This window comes from Brienomyrus brachyistius, chromosome 1 (genome assembly GCF_023856365.1).
Source record: "Brienomyrus brachyistius isolate T26 chromosome 1, BBRACH_0.4, whole genome shotgun sequence".
NCBI lineage: Eukaryota > Metazoa > Chordata > Actinopteri > Osteoglossiformes > Mormyridae > Brienomyrus > Brienomyrus brachyistius.
Genome location: NC_064533.1, coordinates 35971225 through 35989412, shown reverse-complemented (window position 1 = coordinate 35989412; position 18188 = coordinate 35971225). Strand labels below are relative to the sequence as shown.

The 18188-nt window shown below is 43.1% G+C and overlaps 1 long non-coding RNA gene across 1 annotated transcript; it reads right to left on the bottom strand.

The window, feature by feature from the left end:
• Positions 1-8988: 8988 nt before the first annotated feature.
• Positions 8989-14184, bottom strand: LOC125731923 (uncharacterized). The gene is made up of 3 exons (XR_007391671.1): positions 14068-14184; positions 11042-11142; positions 8989-9104 (listed from the first exon to the last, which is right to left on the bottom strand). It is a non-coding gene; the product is annotated as an uncharacterized LOC125731923 (long non-coding RNA).
• Positions 14185-18188: the final 4004 nt, after the last annotated feature.

The window sequence follows — 18188 nt, the reverse complement described above, 5'->3', positions numbered from 1 at the left end:
CATTCACACGTCATTGTGATTGCCCCCCACCCCCACCCCGTGAATATGCAGCCATCAGTAGCCTTTCAGACTGTTAGCCAGACAGAAAGACAGAACACACTAAGGAATGTGTCTGTTTTATTCAAGCACAGAACAGAACCATGTTTTTTTTATTTTTCATTTTCTACTCTGTCCACCTTTATTCTCCACAATCAACCTTATTACTTTGGTTAGGCCTGTAATTAGTCTGTTACACACATCTTGGGTCACTCTCCTCTCCCAAAATAACTCTATTGCTTGGACACACTGCTGCTTTGTACCTGGCTTGACTTCCTTGCAGATGAAGTCTTTCATCATGTGCCAAAGAAGCTCGATGGACTTCAAATCTGTTTCATTGTCATATACCACAATGTCCCTCACTGCTTGACAATCTTATTACTTTGTTTCGGTCTGTAATTATTATACTGCACACATCGTGGGTCCACCTCATCTCCAAAAGGTGATGTAAAATACAAAATCCTAATTTCATCAATAAACTGACTAAAAACACATTTTGCTAGTTTTAGGCCATCTTTGCCTCACAACAGAAACAATTTCTTAAATTTCACAGCCCATTTATTACAATGTAGTCAGTTTATTAATTAAATTGGAATATTGTCTAAATATAGGAAAATTATACTTGCTTAGATTTTCATTTTCTGCAGTGAAATTACAATACTTGATTTCAGGTAATTACCTGATTTCAGGTAAGTCACTTCAGCTTTCATAATCACTGCTCTCCCTGGTGGTTCGATAAATCATTGCAAGTACTTTACACACAGAGAGGTCAGGGGCGGATCATGCCGGCCCCCTTATTCATTACATCATCGTGGGGATCTCATTATAGTCAAGGTCCCACCCAGAACCCAGTAGGGGCCAGATATGGACCAGCCAAGGACCAGTCAAGGCCCCATCATGGAAACAGGGGAAAATTCAAGTGGCTGCATCTGTAAGGACAGCCTCTTGGGGCGCTGCGGAAGTCAGGATGGGCTAAGCAGACTCTTGCAGACCAGGCTCTGTAGGTGCAGCCATCTCTACTGGGCAGGACTCTGGATGCACGGTGGCCTCCCTTGGCAGGGCTCTTGAGGTGTGGCAGCCTCTTCTGGGCAGGGCTCTGGCTGCGCAGGATCAGGCAAGATGGGTTCTAGCTGCGGAGGGTCAGGCAAGGCTGGAGACACGGGCACAGCCAGCTTCTTCTGCTCCTTCCTCCTGTGGGCGAGCTGAGGAGAGCCAGAGGGCTGAGCTGCAGTGAGCAGCCAAGAGCATTGTGGGGTTGAGCTGATGCAAACTACAGGGATGTAGCCAGCAGAGCAGCTTCACACTGTGGGGAAGCAATGAGCAGTGGGTCTTTACACTGTGGGGAAGTGATGGGCAGAGCGGCTGACGATACAGGCACAAGAAGTTTGGGTGGAACAGCTGTCTCTGGGGTTTGTTAGCTCTGACCTCCTCCAGTGGAGAAGCCTCTTTTCTGGTGGCTCTCTTCTCCAGTTAGTGTACCTCTAGCAGGTCCTCCTGAATTCTCTCCACCAGCTGGAGATCCGAGGTCAGAGAGAGGGCTGCTAGTGTTTCACCGGCCCATTGAAACAGAGAGAGTCCCTCTGATTATGGCAGGGCTCAGAACGCAGGAATGCGATCCTCTGACAACATGGATCCCTGGATGGGGAGTCATGGGTACAGGCTGCTGGATCACCTGCGGATGCTGGTCATTTTGTCACGAAATGGAAAAGGAACAATTCGTGGGGTCGGCAAACTGGCATAGGGAAACAAAACGGGACCACTAGGGTTCAAAATGGGAAGACCAGCACAGGAAAGGGCACAGACAACAGGATGACTGACGTCAATGACCAGACTAGGGAGCAAACGAGAGGCAAACACTAATATTCAAGGACTAAAGAAGGGCAAAGGACAGACAGGTGATTCCCGTAGACCCAAACAGAAGGGAACAGAATGGCCAGCAGTGACCTCTGCTGGCCATTCAGGGGCACTTCAGATAGTTCCTGACAGTAGGTGCAGTTTGTAAGCTTCCACCTAACTTAGCTAGTGCAACCCATGGATATCAGAAATTCACTGTTAACTAGTCGAAATGTCAGTTGTTGATATCAGAAATGAAATTTTAGCTAGTTGAAAATCCAATTTCTGATATCAGGAATTCGATGGTAAATTATAATTCAGTGTTAAATATAGCTAGCTACAACTGAATTGCTGATATCGGAAATTGATACTTTACAACAGCTACAACTGAATTTTAATTAGTTGCAACTGAATTCCGGTTATAGGAAACTGGCTGTCCTGCCCTGCTTGTCCGATCCTTCCGTGTGCCACGCCCCCTCACTAATCCCACATGGAATCCCCGTGTTTACCAGCCGTTTCTTGTTGCTCTCATTAGTCTTTTGTATTTAAGTGTGCGCTAGGTATGATTTCCCAGTCTGATGTCCGGTTTGGGTGCCTTGCCTCGTCGTTGCCTACCATAAATCCCTCATTCTCTGATTCCTCGTCTCCCTGCTTCCCCGGTCTGTTCCATGACACTGGCATTTGAACTACTTCAAATTTGAATTCTCATTGAATGAGAAAAATGGTTTGAATCTCAACAGCTAAAATAGAATTTCTGATACCAAAAACTGCCATTATAATTAGTTACAACTCAATATCTAATATCAAGAATTTGCATTCTAACTAGTTAGAACTGAATTTGTGATATCCTCTATAAATGAATTTAACTAAAACGCCTTGCCATATGTTCATCTCATTTGCACTTCTGCAGATTAGGATGCAGCTGCCCGACTCATTTCCAGCCTTCCCTAGTTCTCCCACACTATACCATTACTATGCCCCCTCCACTGGCTTCCTGTAGCTGCCTGCATAAGATTCAAAACACCGATGCTCGCCTACAAAACCAAAAATGGACCAGCACTCTCCTACCTAAAAAAACGTATCTCACCCCGCACTGCATTATGTTCCCTCCGATCCTCCAGCACCGCTCGACTGGTCCCACTATCTCTGAAGACAAAAGGAAAACATGCATGTAGAATTTCCTGTTTTGGCACTTAAGTAGTGGAATGAACTTTCGCTAAATGTCCGAAAGGCTGAGTCACTTCAAACAACGACTAAAAACCTACCTCTTTCGGAAGTACTTGGACTAGCACTTCTAGAATTATACTCTTTTTTTAAATCTATTATATGCCACCAAGGTTTTTTTTAGAGAGAGAGTATTCTGTGCTGGGTTCTGTTGAATGATGAAGACTAATGTCAGTCGCTCTGGCTAAGGGTGCCTGCCAAATGCTGTCAATAAAAACAGAAAAATATAGAAAAAACACCACTTTGTGCACTCGTTCCCTTGTCCATCGCACCCTGTCCTTCCCTTACTCTACGTCCCCTTTCCCTTTCACTCTGTTACACCCAAATCCTAGACAGGGACTCATAACAACGGCTGCTGGTTGTGTAAAATTAATTTGCGCATGCACATACCTTGAGCTGCCCGGTAGAGGGAGGTGCCAGTATATTGGAGGTCTGGATAAGGGAGGTTTGACTGTATTTCCGGACGACTGTAGAGCAGGCGTTGATTACGGAGCGCTCAGGGAGCTGTTTGCTGTTATAATTCAACTTCTGTAAAATGCTGGTGATGGCTATAGAATGTCTGTGGTGATTTGAGATGCTGGACATCATGGATACCCAAAGTCAATAACAAATTTGTGTTTGAAAGGTCATTGTTTTCCAGAATCGTTCAGCACTATTTCCCACATTAAATGCACAAAAATGACTAGACTCTCGGTTTCAGCGATACCAACCTTGATATTGGATGAAATCGGATTGAAAAGAAGATCGTGTAACAGAGAGACTCTGTTTCACATGCTGTTGGGAATGTTTCTGTGAACGCAAATTATACAGGTGGCTACAAGAGTGGGTTTTTCTGAGATACAAAACATGTAACTGATGTTGAGATACTTTACTATATTTATTCGCTTTCATTTTATTTTTGATCTATTTATTTCAAAATTGATGCATGCAAGCTAAATTGAACTGAATCGAAAGGTATATAAGGGTATATTAATGTTAAACATCTGACAACAGCTATCATACAGTGTGATCCCTCTGCTGAACCTTATCTGTTCACTACTGTTAAGACATCTTTGTGTTTCGTCCTGCCTATCATGTCTACCTCATCGCCCTGTTTTCCTCCCTGACATGCTTGTCCGTCTTACCTCCTGTTCCTGCCTCCTTGTTAATCACTCCCAGCTAACAAGAGGCAGCTGGGAGTGATAAAAAATGAGGGTTAGGAATGAGAGGTAAAACAAATGAGTAACAGATGTGGCTTGTTAGGGACGCACTTGGGAAGAGAGAGGAAGGTCAGATGGACACGGGGGCAGCATGTGACAGTCCCCCCCATACACACACACACACACACACACACACACACACACACTGAAGCGTGCCTTCACAAAGGAAGAACAGATGAAGGCACGAAGGAGCAGGAGAGGCTACTGAGAGCTGTGAGGAACCAGCAAGTAAATCTGCAGCAAGTTGAGAGGAGCCAGCAGACGAATCCCCAGTGAGCTGCAAGGGGTCGGCAGGCAGACTCGCTGTGAGCAGTTTCTCATGAAATGTAGGAGGACATCAAGTGACCTTCCAAAGGAATGGGAAACATTTGCAGGTGTGAAGTGCACTGCTAGGGCAGTTCATATTAGGCTCCTAGAAACAGAACTGAAGTCCCATAAAGCAAGGAAGAAACCCTTCATTAATGAGAAATAAAGGAGAACCAGGCTGCAGTTTGCACATATATATATAATTTTTTTTACATTTTTTCCACCATTGTATATCACTCTCATTCTTCCCTAGTACAATCACATTTGTCTATTTATTTATAACAAATGTATACATTCATATATTGTACAGTTTCTAGCACTTTTGCACTTTTTAGCATTTTCAGATTAGGTGCCAAACTGCATTATGTTGTTTGTGTACTTCTCCTTTGCATTATCACAATAAAGGTGAATAATGTAATAATTTGCTTATTGGGTAACCAGTTATGAATATATTTGTCAGGGTCAGCACCCATATCCTTCATATCTCTTCCTCGTTTGGCCGGTAGGTGTTGCTGGCCACCCTGTTCCCTCCCCTGTCTTCCTGCTGGGCCCTTGTGTGTTTCCCCTATTTCCTGGGCTGCTGTGTGTGCATTGGTTGAGCATGCGGTACTGAGGCTGTGGCTCTCTAGCCATGGGTTCTAGGTCAGCCTCACCAGTTGTTTGTATTTATTGGTCTTCTATTCCTTAGTGTTTGTTATCTTTGCTTCCCTGTTTGTTTGCCCTGCTTGTGTCCTGTTCAATTTTGCTTTTGCTTGTACATGTTCCTAGTCTCCCTAGGACTGGTACACTTAAGTCTTTCTTGGGTTTCCTGGTTCTTGTTAATTGTAAGTTAATTCACCTGTGACGTGTTCCATGACCTTGTTGATTGGTTGTTAATGTTTTTCACAATTCACACCTGCCCTTTGTTAGGCCTTGTTACCTGTGCCTTTAAGCACCTGCCTTTGTTCATTTCCCTAGTCAGGCACTGTACTCGTTACCATGTGTGGTTGTTGTAGTTTGCCTTCCTAATCCTGCTCCCAGTGTTTTGTTACTTTGTGGCTCTTTTAGTTTATTCCTTATTTTTCGGGTGTGTTATAAACCCCTTCTGGTGTTTTTGTTTTGGTATATTTCCCTGTTTTTATATTTTTAGTTGAATTCAACAAATGACTTTTCTCGGATCCGCCAGGTGATTGTCACCTTCATGTCGGTCTGCACCATGTCTGCTGCCGTAACAGTATTGGTATAATAACATTTATCTTAATATTCATTCTATACAACTTTCTTTGATGGGATGTAAAGGATTTTCAATAGTCACAGATGTTGCTTGGTTGTCTTCAATATGTACTGTAAGTTAATAAATTAAAAAGGTAAAAGAAACTACATATTTTCTTTGTTATAAACAAAGTATTTTGATAATTGCATTATTCATAATAATATTAAAGAATTTGAGTATGTTCTTTGAATTGCTCTTGTTATAGTGGGTTGAGACTGACCTTTGACATCATTCATAACACAACCTTTGTACTGTATTGTTTATCCGTCAATGAAGAGAGGACATCTTCTGCATGCTCAGTAGGTATCGTGTCTACAGTTAACTTTAGCTAAGCTTAACACTCCTTCCCTGTCATAATGAAATATCCAATTAATTGATATAGTTTCAGAGTATAAAAACATGTTTTTGACTTGCATCACCTTGAACCATTGCAGACTTTGCTAACCATAGCTCAGTCAAATTTGTATTAATTACATCCCCAGTATTAATGTGATTACTTTCTATGCTACTTTGGATTTTTTATTACGTTTTATATTTTCTATCCGTAAAACTTTTCAGGGTCTTTTACGGATACGTCGGTTCCTTTTGAAGTATAAAGACTTGCAGTTAGGATAGTTGCGTGTATGTGCCCTGCAAGGGACTGGCATCTTATCTAGGTTATCAAGAATATGCCAGTTCCATAGGTTCTAGCTCCCCCTAGCGGTTGGAAGGTGGGTGCATGAATGTACGGACTCAGTTCATAGGTGAAAAGGTACGTTAGGATCTGACGTCTGGCAGACGTGAGATTTTCTAGCGGATCCCCATCGCCGTGGTGAAAATTAGAGTACAGTTTACGCTGTTGTCTTGGGTAAAAATGATCAGAAATCAAGAAGTCAGATATTCCCAAGTTTCGAAACAGCCATAGTGATCATACTAATCACCGAAGAAGCACTAGATATATTTCAGTCATTATCAAATTGGTTCGTATAAATAAAAAAAGATATAATAGGCATATTTATTTCTGCATTAATTTGCAATAGTAGGCAATCACGCGTAAAAATCCATTATATTTAGATAATTAATGCAAATGTATTTATCACCTACATTGCAACTGGTAATATTATGTACTGCGAATGATATTAACTGATTTCGCTAATATTGTGTTATGCCGGACAAGACGATAAAATGAATTCCACGCTCCACCCCGTTCGCTGAATATAACGAAAGCAATTATCAAACTTATGAATAAAACAAATTGACCCCTAGATGGCGAAACAAGCAAAGGAATATGTCTATGATCCGGTCGTGAAAGGCCATTTTGCAAAACAGGTTTGGATATTTCCCGGCTCAGCCACATCTGCTAAACCTGGTCATTAGCTGAGTTGGGTGTGTTTGAGCATGGTAATCTGCAAACCATGTTGGATTCTGGCTCTCTAGGACTGGAATTGCGGAATTCTGGTCCATACCATTCATCCATCCATTTTCCAAAATGTCTTTCTTTTTACACGATGACATATGATTTTTCTTGTACACTAAAAATAAACCATATTGTTATATCCATCCATCCATTTTCCAAACCACTTATCCTACTGGGTTGCGGGGGGTCCGGAGCCTATCCCAGAAGCTATGGGCACGAGGCAGGGAACAACCCAGGATGGTGGGGCCAGCCTATCGCAGGGCACACTCACACACCATTCACTCACACACACACTCCTACAGGCAATTTAGCAAGTCAAATTAGCCTCAGCATGTTTTTGGACTGTGGGGGGAAACCGGAGTACCCGGAGAAAAACCCCACAACGACATGGGGAGAACATGCAAACTCCACACACATGTGAACTTGCAGGCCGCATAGGTGATTTTGTATTATTTCCACCAAAGAAGATATTTCCAAAAGTTTCCATTCAGAGTTTTAAATAGTCTGTTTCTTTATATTAAAACGTATCCTCTGTTCGGCCTTGGAAACTGATTGACTTCATTAGCATCCAAACTAATCTTAGCTTTAGAAAGGACCATCCAAGCATCTGTTCCTACAAACAATGCCAACACGGCACATGTATCAGCACCTTCCCATTATTCACACATGCATGCAAGACTGACGTGTCAAGGATCAGTGGAAATTGGGCGGAACATGTTTAAAGGGTCTAAGGAACATAGCCTGTGATCTGCACAGGGAGCTGACAGTCAGATACAAATGGCAGGTTACGGTTAAACCTTCTGTTCTCGCCCCAAGAAGTGAGGGTCGCCAGCACAAGGTTAAATTCACATTTCAGACAGATTTTGAAACAGCAGCAAGTTTATAAATCTTGTCTTCAGCAAATGAGACCTGTGAACTACTTTTTCTTTCCCTAACTGAGTCAAAGCTAAATCCATACGTCTTCCATAACCACTAATCCTGTACAGGGTCACTCTGAGCTGGGGGTATTTAGGACACCTGGGATGGGTTGCCTGCCCATTGCAGGCTGTATACACATATTAAGGGCTATTAAGAAGCACCTGCCACCTAATGACCTGTTTCTGGACTCTGGGAGGCTGCATGTGGGGAAACACACCGAGCCGGGAACAGAACCCATAACCCTGTCAGTTTGAGGTCGCAGCCCTACTCAGTAACCCAGTTCCCATATAAGATTAAAAATAATATTATCGTAGAATGAAATGTATTCATGTTTGAGTTTTGCTGCATTTTTACAGTAACTCACTACAGTCCTGTTTTACACTATAATACATCAGTCAGTTACGTCTTATCCAGTTCAAAAGATAATTTTTAGTAGAATGTTCTTCACAAAGCTGATCTATTCTACAAAATCATTACACATTTACTTAAATGCAAATATAGTATTAAAGAAATGTGGTAAATGATAGTGAGACCATTTTTCCGCATTCCAGTTATATTTTAATTAAGCAGCTCTTTAAATACAGACTGCATGATGACTATTAGTAGGCTGTCATCTTGACTTTACCAATAGTCTTCAGTAGGTTTCTTCCTGTTCTAATGGGAAATTGGCTCCCTGTGCATGTTAGTGAAGCTGGCACTACACTGTATGTGAGTCATTTGGGTATGATTGTCTCATTGCAGAGAAGATGTGGAGCTCATGGGGGAGGTCTGTCACAACATGTGTGACAGGGTCAGTGTAGTCGGATCAAAAACCCACACATTTTCCCATTCTGCACATCGCCTCTCGATGTTTCACTCTGTGACAGTGGCTGGTACAGTGAAATCAGGTCTTTAGCTGTCGTAGATATGGCTTCCAGTGAAGACAGTGATACCATGATATCTGTAATAAACATGCATATATGTATTTTCAAAAGTGGGTTATGGGAAATGGCATACACACATATACACACACATATACACACAGACACACACACATGATTTTCATGGTAATCTGTTAATGTATTCTATTCATTTTGTATTCTTGCCTAGATTTTGCAAAACATAGCTTTTCCAGGAAACAATATCTGCTTCAAAACAAAAAATTCAGTTAAACCAACAAAGATGTCAGTTTTCATATCTTAGGTGAAATTATTAAGGCAAATGACGCTGAAAAGTCTTCAGGCTGATCAGCAAGTAGCTTGGACTAATTTGGTAGTAAGATATATCAATCCATCTATCCATTCATCTTCTAATTGCTGATTCACTACAATGTCTGGATCATAGGAGATAATCACTAGCGTAAGAGAAATATAAAGAAAAAAGCCTAATTTTCCCTTTGTTTACAGTTTGTTTTTCTGTTTGTTTACAGTCAGGAGGTAAAAGGTGCTCAGTCACTGCCAGTTAGAGGAGACACAATGTCTGATGCCATTGATATTTAGTTGTGTTTTTCTTGAGCAGTTTACACAGTGCACACTGCTCATGTGACACCTGGATTTTCTGGCTGGTGGGCATGTTAACATGCTTATCTTTTGGGCCCTTCTGAGTTTCTGTGTTCCGAAACTTTCTGTGCCCCTTCTGGTCACCCACCCCGACAGCAGAGGAATAAGCAGGACATTTAGGAACATTTAGGGAGACACTGTCCACTGACAGAAGGGCTTTCTCTATAACTCGTCTTTGAAGTCATACACACACAGTGAAAGCTCTTTATGGCTGTATGTAAGAAACGGAATGTCCTTTTGGTTAGTTGTTAAGCCTATAGCAAACAAAACTATAAGAACTTCCATACAAAATGCAACCGCAAAAAATTTCCTCTCCACTCCAGCATCGCCAACAAAGCCAATTTTAAGAGTCATTTGTCCAGTTTATTTTTTTCAATTCCAGCTCCTTTTCATGCTGCTTGCAGGGGCAAAGAAAGGGAATCGAAATGGAGCTGCCACACAAAGGGAAAGAAAAAGGCACACAGAAAAAAAGAGAAATAGAAAAGAAAACGTATGCGGAGGTGAGGAAGGGGAGGGGGGCTGCTATGAGGAAATCTTATCATCCCTGACACACAATGCGAAGGCGGTGGGTGTCCGAGATCATCTCTGCCTTTCTTTGTGTGTGTGGTAATAGAGCCCCGCCTGTCAGCTGTTCGTTTAGTGGGGCTTTGTCCCCCAGTGCAGTTCATCATGGCCCCCATCTTGGCCCGATTGTGGCTCTCCCCAGCCTCACTGTGCAGCTCAGCCGGACAGCCAGCATTCCCAAATTCATCTTCCTCCCGATCCTTTTATTATTATTTTTTAATCCATGTGAACTAGGTAAACGTCATTCTTTCAAAATTGGGAGATGATAAAAAGGTAAGAATCAATCTAATCCTTGGGCAGGATTTATTTCTGGGGATGATTGGTCTGTTTGGATTATTCTCTGGACACAATTGTGAAAGAAGAATTATCATTGTTCATTCTTTGTCCTCAATGACACAATGTTATATTTATACACAAACTGCTATGATAATTCCAGTGTTATCTCCAGTGTTTTCATAGCGATGGGACGATGGGAACTCCTCATATAGGCAGTGTTCCATCCAGAACACATGTAGCCATGATTACTAACACCTGTTCCACACTGGAGATCCAATTGTACTAGAAATTCAAACTTAATTGGCCACTAAACCTTCTTATGCCTGTATATGAACCAATATGCCATATACAAATGCCTCTACACAGATAGCAGCTATCATATGAAAATAGTATTTATTTACCTGGCAGTAATCCAGTCTCATCTATTTATGTGATGACATATTTCCTGAGGAAACTGACAGGAAGTAGGCAGCATGGTGGCACAGTGATTGACTCTCACCTCTGGGGCTATGGTTTGAGGCTTGCCACAGCTCTCTGTGTGTGGAGTCTGCATGTTCTTCCTCTGTCATTGAGGGGTTTCCCCTGGTTTCCCCTCACAATCTGAAAACATGCTACAGTGAATTAGAGTTTTGTAGGTAATGCATATAATACATTGTGGGGACCACAAGTCTTGTATTTTGTTTGGTTGCTTATTGTTAAGGTTAGAGCTGGGTAGGGGTTAAGGTTGTCAATGTTAGGATTAGAGTTTTGCCTGTATAAATAATGGACGGTCCCCACAAAGATATGAGTACAGGCTTTTGTGTGTGTGTGTGAGCGGGTATACCTATCCTTATGGGGACACAATGTCCCCATAATGTGATAAATATCTGTTTTTTTCCCTTATGGGGACCGGTTTCCTGGTCCCCATAAGGGAAAACTCTATTTTATAAAATCAGTGACTGCTATGAAAAAACTAAAAATGCAAAAACTCTCGTATTTTCCTTGGTACTTATGGTTATGGTTAGGGCAGGGTGGGGGTTAAGGTTGTCATAGTTAGCGTTAGCATTTTTCCCATAGAAGTGAATGAGCGGGCCCCATAAGGATAGGTATACCCTACATACATGTGTTTGTGTGTGTGTGTGTGTGTGTATGTACATAAGTGCACTGTGATGGGTTGGTGCCCCAACCTGCCTTGTGCCTATAGACTCCAGACCTCTGCATAGGACTCACAGGTACACAAAATGGATGGATTGACTTCAATTCAAATGTTTGATCCATTTTTCATCCATCTGCTTATCTTGATTAGGATTTTTCTCGGGGCTGCTGGAACTTAGCGCAAGGCACAAAGCTGGGGGACACCCAGGAAAGGAGACTTGAATCTACAAGATTGTGGTCCAGTTCTTTAATTTCAGTGCCATGTAGTCGACCTACACATGTAGCGCATCTTGGTTTTCAGTCCTGTGTTCAGAAGACTCACTTTGGGCTCCGAGAAAAGGGAGAAAGTGACTGAGGACCAGGAGACAAAGCATCACCAGGACGAGTCAGCGAAGTCCACCTAAGTAATTCCCGATTCACAAGCTAGTAAAAACTGAAATAACCAAATAACTGAATCCTTTCCATCCACCTGGCTTTCCTCAAAGTGTGGCCTACCTCACAGAGAACAAAGCTGTCTTTTTCATACAATGGATGCATTGATTGAAGTCAGTGTTTCTTCCAACAATGGGCAACCCCCACTGCCCTGTCCAATACTCTTCACAGTCCTGAAACCAAGAGTGTGATGGGTTGCTAACAAGTGGAATGTGAACCCAATACGCCCATGGAAGGAATTTGGCGATGCTCCATGTTGTACAGCGGAAAGCGTCGGATAAGATCTCTCCCAGTCAAGCTGTTCCTGACTAACACAATAAGCCGTACTGTGGAGTCGATGAACTACATCTGACCCCCCCAAGCAGATAGCATCTAACAAACAGGGTTTATTAACACATCCAGGAAGGACAAGAAGAACGTCACATAGCTCTCCTCAGCCATAGACTCCATCCGGGATTTTGGTTTCCCTATAGTGTCTGCTGGATTAATGCCTGGCTCATGGTCCTGCTCATTGTCTGAAGGGGTCATTCAGGCATCTGTTCCCTAGTGTGCTGGCATGTCTTGGGTGCCGCTTTCAGAGACATTCACAAGACCAGTTCCTGAGTAAGACCTAAGGTTAACGATACTACCCTTCTTCCCATCTGTGCTGTGTGTATAATACTCTTTGTATCTCTTCCCTACAGCAAAATCTAATGTGGGAACAGATGGATAAGGAACAGTCTCAGTGCTGTGTTTTGCAGTAAAAATACAGATCCACTAGAGGGCACTCTAACACTGTTGGTGATCATATATGCATGGTTAATTTACTTGGCTGACAGCCTCGTGTTTAGTAACATTAGCCAAAATACAAAAAGGTCCAGAATGTCCTGAAGGTTATGGGTTTAAATATGGTGGTTGGCAGAGTCATTGCATTACCGCTGAGCCTATGAGAAAGGTCCTTAGCCTCAGCTATTTCAGGGGCACTGGATGCTGGCTGACTCTGTTCTCTAAGCCCAAAACTTGTTCTCACCTGTATACACATGGATGTCTGTATCCAATGGGAATGAACAATCCCCTCTGTTCTGTACTATAGGTTTATGTTGCAATACAATGCCTATAAAGCCCTGGTAATAAATACAATCACATTACACTTATAGCCATATTACAAATGAAAAACTAAAATGTCTGTTCCCTCTTCAAATGACAGACAGCAAAATGATGCTAGAAAGCTTTCGGCTCTAATTTCTGGGGAAACAAACAGAATCACGATTCTCTGAAAAGTCTTCCTGATAGGCGTGTTTAGGGTAATTTTAGGGTCATTGAAACAATGATATTTCAAAGAGACTGATGGGATTGAAGAATGAGCTGTATCAGTGAGAGACCATTTCCAGATAATGCCCTTGTCTTTATCCTTCCTGTAATGGCAACGAGAGACAAGTATTACAATAAAGTGGAATTGCAGAGAGTTCTGAGGGGAGACGCAGGCCTCAGTAAGCCCCTCATCAGAGTTGGTTTCTGCTTTTTGATCATTGACTTTCTGAGTTATGGTGCTCCTCACAAACTTCCATCCAATTTCCTCCCCCATGCAGTCATGGTCCTTCCTGTCACTTCCAGGATTCCTGTCTCTTCCAGTCTTGGTGTGACCTTGCAGTGACGGACCCAGAGACCCGTGAATTCCTACAGACTCACGATTGCCTAAATGCACACACACCCCTTGGATCTCAAAGCCCGTGTCGGACTCCCTTTGGTCAGTGCTGAATTACTCCGTAGATGCTCTTCTTTATAGCTTTACCTAGACATTCCTCTCAAACTAGTATGGGATCATCCTCTGATAAACTCAGTTAAAGGATCATCACCAATAGCATGTGTCTGAAACCAGTCCTGAAAGCCGACATGTAAATCAACACTAAGAGTCGGCTGGGGAACAATGTGTTTCTGGTGCTATATTACTGAATGTCTGTTGGGCATGAATGTTCTTACCCGCTGAGGACTGATTCCCTGAAGAATTATGGTTTACGTGATGTACGTGTCTTCGTCAGGCCAGTGGTCTCCTAACAATGTGTGCTTCAGTCTTGCTCCCTTAGGTACTCCCAACACCTCCACCAAGTGCTTCATGGGCAGAAGAGCATGCTGGGTAAACATGGCATGCAAAACTTTGCATTTATTTCCAACATCAACATGGGAGTACAATTGCATCAAGATCCTTTGTCTTGATACCGGGGAAGACAGATTGAGCAATGCGGAGCTCCAGACCACCTGCTGTGCACCTACGTGAAAATAGTGCATACATATTTAGGGTAATAAACTTGTGGGAACTTGAACCTTGTGTTATGAGTCTTTCAGCAGCAGCCTATGGAGCTGTGAAAAGGGAGCCTAATTTGCAGTAAGAGACTGCGACACTGCTGAGCCACTTGGTTGCCAGACTTTTGGTAATCGGTTGAGGTGACTGGGCCTGTTGCAGAGAAAAATTCAAAGAGAGCGTTTTCAGTCACCTGCACCTCCCTCCAGCAGGCAATCCAGGCACTGGCTCTGGCTGAGGCACCGCAGAGCGACTCGAAGGCACGCTTCCATCTCGTGGTCCTAAATGTTTTTTTAAGTGAGTGACACCGACCCCCCTCCTGCCCTGACTGACAGCATGGGTGTCGCCACTGCTGCACATAACACGGGGGACTGACGTCAGAGTCGAAAGAGTCACCCCCCCCCACCCCACCTCCTACCGCTGTCATCCTGACTGTGACATAATAGTGCCATTGAATTGCAGGCGTTAATGATAACAATGCAGCATGCCACGGCAACACACAGCCATATTTATCTGTTTGGCTTTCTGTCTGTTTTTCTATTCACAGAGTGTTACTTTGGAGCCTTTGACAGACAACTCTGGCATTTGTGCCACATTTTCTGACATGTCAGCGAACTCTGAAGTTGATTATATATGCAAAATACCCATGCTGGTAATTGTTCCTTAATAAGTGCGTTCTCTGACATGTGGGCGGGTGTGTGTGTGCGTGTGTGTGTGTGTGACACAGCGAGCCGGGGCACCCGAGCTCGTTACCCAGACGGTCAAACTGCACTCTGACCCGCATGCTTAACACGGAATTTCTATAAACTTATAAATATTATATACATCCTAGATGAAATGCGTGAGTATATGTGCATTTTTACACGAGATGGTCCTGGGATCCCATCCAGAGTGTCCCCCTGCATAGTGCACTAGGTTTTCCGGTACGGCCTCCAGGTCCACTGCCACCCAGTGCCAGAGGAGCCATTACGGAAGATGGATGATGGAACAGTTTTAGGACATGGAATACTATTTAGCATTCAACTAAGCCTCAATGGTCACTGTTTACTACGTTTCTTATAAAAATGTCATAATTTACTGAAATGTTTTGCAGTCACTATTTTGACAAGGATTAATAACATATGTTTTTGAATCCCACCTACAATCGGTGTGTGTGGATATTGCATGCCCTCACAGCTTTGTGGGATTCCTGCAGACCCCCCAAATCACCCTTAGCGGCTGTGAGTATATGTGTGTTTGCCCTGTGACTGGCTGGCATCCCCTCCAGGTTGTACCCACGCCTTCAGCTTCAGGTGTCCCCTGAATTGGTTCTGTATGTGTTGGGAATATAGGAATATAATGGTTAAAAGGTCACCAGTATGATTTTTAGATATCAAGGCATTGATATCTTTCTGATTTTTAACCTTTCTGTGTCTGTGAGGGACCGAGGGCTAGTCAGCCAAGGGCACCTAGTCATATGTAACCACGACACGGTCTTTCCCTTAAAGAACCACGCTTTCCCATGAATAATGCACAAGCCAAAGAACAGGATGATATATTTGTTTTTTTTTTAACTATTGTTACGTGCCTTTGGACATAGCAGAAATATTAGGTCAGTGGGAGGATGCCTGCTGTGGCGATTGTGAACATCTTTACTGCACATGTGAGTCTGTTGCAGTTGCTGCTTAGAGACAGTCAGCAAAGATAGCATGCAGCAGTTGTCTTCATCCTATAGGCTAGAACGGCTGTTGCGATGTGTAGTTGTGGAGGTGGGTGAAGATGCAGGGGAACCCCAGAGAGTCACTGTACAAGCATGAAGAAACCTCCCATAAATAGATTGCTGATACCTGTACAACAAGTGGTTCTCTCAAATGGCAGTTTGGTAAGACCAAACTGTGTTAATATTACCTCATTTCATCCAATGCACTATGTACATTCAGCAACTACAATAAACCCAAAAATATGATACAACCCTTGTGACTAAGACTCTTTCTCTCACTATCCTTTTAGCTTTATCCATTTGCAGCGTTACATTGTCTCATCAATAAAACCCCTTGTGTCCTTTCTTGGCTGCCGTACTCTCATTCACACACACATTTGTACGAGAGCTGGCACTGTGGCTCCCAATTCCTGTTTCCATGACAACCGCCTCAAGACAGTTCCAATCTACTGAGTGTTGAATGGCTTAGAGAGTAGGATGTACCACTTGGAGAACAATCCCTGAGAGGCTTCCTTTCTAGTCTTTGAGAGGCAGGCAAGTTTCACACAATGGGAAATGTTATCCAAACTTTTGTGTATTTCTGAAACTAGCACTGTCAAATTGACAAATCAACATCTATCAGTTATAGTGCCTTCTAGGACACAACGATCAGTTTATGTGATTTTTGGCATATTATGATAATAAAAGCACACCTATACCAACACCATCATAAAACCACACTGAGCCATAAGGATATCTCTCTGCCTACATAACTCCCAGAGATGCAGCGTTGTCCGGCTGACATTCTCATTCTTTCCGGACATCGATGTGAAGCTACAAAGGACGCAGCAGTGTCCTACTCATGGGTATAGAGGACTAACGCAAGACCCCCCTCACCCACCAGGAGGTATTCAAGCAGGTCACAGTTCATTTTAGGGAAGGTCCAGGTGGGAAGCTTATAAGAATCAGAGAAACAAGAGGCCTCTGAAGGACATCATCAGAAAACCACTGCATGGTTTATATCGGCATCTGTCTGCCTTGTTTGCTTTCAGTACAAGGTGGGGTGGCCACTTGAGAGTAGCGCTTGGAGATACCTATTGAGAGGATAAAAATAAAGAGCGGATATTGATATGATCTACAGTAGGCCTGAATAATGTTTTGAAGAGCTCTGCTTTTTGTTATCTTTTACCATTTTGCTTATTAGAGACTGCAGCTTTATTCTTTCATGCTAAATCCGCCTGTTAAAGGGAGAGGGTTTCGAAAAATCGTCCATCTTTTGAGAATGGATTTATTGTATGCCTGACAGTGTCTCGCTTCTGCCCTTCATGCGTCCTTTCTGTCCTTCACTTTCTTCTGGGCTTGAGATTTCCTCGTGCAGCAGGCAGTCAGGTCTCTTCTATTCCCTAGTCTAAAATATTTTTTTTCCATTTTATTTGTGAAAGAACAGCGTGTGGCACCAGGAGGCAATAACACTTTCAGTGGCCAAGCCAGGAGCAGCGAACTCTTCCAGGCTAATCTTCATACTGCCTGTTGGAACGTTAAACTCCCGTCTCTACGCCAGTCCCCAGAAACTGTCCCCTGATTGACCTCCTCCATCTGTGATGGTTTTCAGATCATCTAATCTGAGGAAAAACACGAGTCTCCTTCCAGTGGGGGTCACTAATCTGTCAGTTTACAGCTAACATGGCACCAGGAGAAGCTCTATCTGGGGAGGGCCCAAAAAATTGGGGGAAAAAATACACAGAAAAAAATAAACAATGATGTTAGAACCTACAGTGAGATGTTAACCTGCAGAATCCACTGCGCTAATGTACACTTTGTTTGGGAGCAACAACTTCCGCACCCTCAAGCAGAGAAAAGGCCACGGTTTTGGTTTTAGAGACTTCAAATCCACGCCTATTCACCCTGATCCAGGAAAGGCAACTGGCACCATCACGCCTCCCCCAAACTGGACCCCTCTCTAAAGGGCCAACGGAAGTACATAAAGAGGACATTGATGCACAGGGAAGAAAGGCCAAATGCTTCTGGAGGACCAATGAGGCTGAAACAGTGGAGGGCGAGAGCAGGAACTCGCAAGGAGGGCGTATCTCAGATGGTGCCAGGCCACAGATAAACATCAAAGGG